Consider the following 3,194-nt stretch of genomic DNA (forward strand, 5'->3'; position numbering starts at 1 on the left):
AGTTAGTTATATACATAATGAAGAAAAGAAAGATCTGTTCATTATTTCCTTCCTTGGGGAGGAGCACATAAGGCTTTGCAATCAAATAAAGCTGTACTGGGACAGCAGAAAGTGAAATATTTTCACAATAACTAGGATAGTAAATATTTGCCTTTTTTAAAGAAAAGGGAAACCACCTGTCTTCATTGGCAGCATAGAGTAGTGAAAGTGGCATGTATCATTTGCCCTCTTACTTACAGAAAGTCTGTCACTCTATCTTTAATACTAGGATAGGCAGTGACAACTCAGTCTTTCTGTCCTGGCAGAATTGCATGCCCCAGAAACCTTCCATAATTTCAGTTACTCTTTTCAAGTGATTCCAGAACAAACTTGTGTTTTGAGAGGTGTCCGTTACAGTAAGGGAAGGGAGGAACATGACTGACCAGAGGCCAGCATTCGCCTCTACCACAAAGCAGCCAGCTCAGCCAAGATTAGCTCAGAGCCAGGAGGAGCTCCCTATTTGGGGGAAAAAGTAAGTGAGAGATCCTCAGCGATCCACATTCCCCTGCTGACTCCTGCAATCCTAGCCACGGGAGAGCCCCTCAGCTCCCCTGAGACTAACATTGGGAGCTACCTGGAGTCCACACGATGGCACTGTTGCAAGTTACCAACCAGTTGGTACTGGGTCCCGTGTATTCCACAGGAAACAAGCAGCTGCATCACCACGCCATTGTGGGAGCCCAACTCCTACCAGACGACATGCTCTCCTGGGGCCCAGCAACTCCTGAATCCCAACAGCCTTGAAGCCTGACTGACATCCATCCCCCCATGTCCACCTGGAAGGTTGCAGCATTGTGACGCCAGCTGGGCCCAGCAGTGCCTAGGTGCATAGCACTCTAGTGTGCCACACAGTATGCTGCATCCCTGGGGAATAGGCAGCGTGGCATACCAGGGAGCCTTTCTTCAGGAGAAAGGCAGCCAAAGTGTGTGCTTCCCAGAGCCTGAGAGCTGCCTGACAGGACTGCTGCGTTTGACAGCAACTCCTCCTCGTCCAGCAGCAGCGGGGATGCCATATACTTACACGTGCCTTCAGGGGGACTGGGGATCAGCCTGCCATCCTGGGGTCTAAGAATAGGCCTGCCCTACCCATTGCCACTACTACCAGCCCATGCCTTTAAGGGCCTGAGGATATTCCTGACCTGCTTACAACCATCATTGATGGTCCTGAGCTCACTGTCTGGGGGCCCAGAGATTGACATGCTCCACCCACCACTACTTGTACCTATAGTCCAGGGGCCTGAGGACAGACCCTCCCTGACCACCACTGCCAGAGCCCTTGCACACCTTTGGACAGCCTGAAGATGGGCGTGGTCTGCCTGCCACTGCTGCCAGTGCACACTACTCAGGAGCATGGGGACAAACCCACCCTGCCTCCCATCACCATGCACATACCATCCAGAGGCATAGCGACAAGCCTACCTTGCCCAGTGCTGGTGCTGACGTGTGCTTCCCAGCAGCCCAAAGGCTGGCCAGCCCCAGACTGCCACCACCTTGCTGGTGCCCACCCCTGCACACCACTCGGGAGCCTGGGGAACAGCCTGCTATCACCACTGCTGCTGCCTCTGTATGCTGCTCAAGGGCCTGAGGGTTGAGCTGCCACCACTACTGCCACCACCAATGCCATGCATGCTGTAAGGATCCAAAAGACCTGCCTGCCTAGCCCTCTGCTGATACCACAGCACCTGAGCATGCTGCCAGGAGGCCTAAGGACTGACTCACTCAGATCTACCACCGCTGGTGCCCATGTACACTGCACTGGAGCCCAAGGACCAGCATGCCTTGCCTGCTGCTGCCACCACTGGTAACTGAAGACCAGTCCACCTTGCATTTCCATCTGCAACAAAACCTTGCTATAGTCTCTACTAACAACTGAGGTTAAGCCTGTAAGGAATGAACAGACACTACTGACATTGATTACAGCCAGAGAAATCATATAAAGACTACACTCCTGTACCCACCACAAATCAAAGGAAAAGTGCCCTACTCAACCAACACTATACATATATCTATTAAATAAGGAAATGTTTAAAACTGTGATACAAGAGAACACAGAAAAACAACACAAAGAAATCAGACATAAAAGTCATGATTTGAATGAGAAATTTAACAAAGAGATAAATATAATTCTAAAAGAACCAAACAGGAATCTTGGAACTTAAGAATTCAAAGAATCAATCGAAAGAACACAATCACGAGCTTCAACAGGAGACTCGATCAAGCAGAAGAAAGAATTTCTGAACTTGAAGACAGGTCTTCTCAAATAACCCATTTGGAGAAAGAAAAATAAATAAAGGAAGAAAGCGTATGTGAAATATAGAACTCCGTAAAACAACTATATATATATTTTTTAATTTGGGAGTTTCAGATGCAGAAGAAATGGACAAAGTCATAGAAAAATCCATTTAATGAAATAATAACTGGAAACTTCTCAAGTCATGCAAGAGATACAGAAACACAGATACAATAAGCTTAAAGACCCCAGATAGATTCAATCCAAAGAGGTCTTCTCCGAGGCATATAGCACTCAAACTATCAAAAGTCAAAGACAGACAGCAAGTTCTAAAAACATCAAAAGTATCAAATCACATACAAAGGAATCCCTATCAGAATAACGGATATTTCCCAGCAGAAACTTTGTAGGCCACAAGAAAATAGAATGATACATTAAAAATGTAGAAAGAAAAAAACCAGTCAGTCAATATACCTTACCCAACAAAGCTATCTTCAAAAAATGAAGGAGAAATAAAGTTTTTTCGAAATAAGCAAAAACAGGAAATTCATCACCACCAGACAAGCCCTACAAAAATTCTCAGGGGAGTTCTACATCTGGAAGTAAAAGGATGATATTTACCCTCATGAAAATACACAAAATATAAAGCTCAATGGTAGAACAAATACAAAAATGAGAAAGAGACTGAAATCAAATGTGAACACTATACCAGATCACCAAATCAGAGTGGTAAACAATAAAAGGGGAAGAAAGGAACAAAGGATATGAAAAACCAGAAAACACAAGCAAAATCCTGGCAGTAACTCCTCACCTATCAGTAATAATCTGGAATGTAAATAGCTGAAATTTCCCAGTTAAAAGATGTAGACTGCCTGAATGGATTTCTTTTTTAAAGACAAATATTTGCTGCCTAAAAGAAACTTAC

This window comes from Theropithecus gelada, chromosome 18 (genome assembly GCF_003255815.1).
Source record: "Theropithecus gelada isolate Dixy chromosome 18, Tgel_1.0, whole genome shotgun sequence".
In the NCBI taxonomy this organism is placed as follows: domain Eukaryota; kingdom Metazoa; phylum Chordata; class Mammalia; order Primates; family Cercopithecidae; genus Theropithecus; species Theropithecus gelada.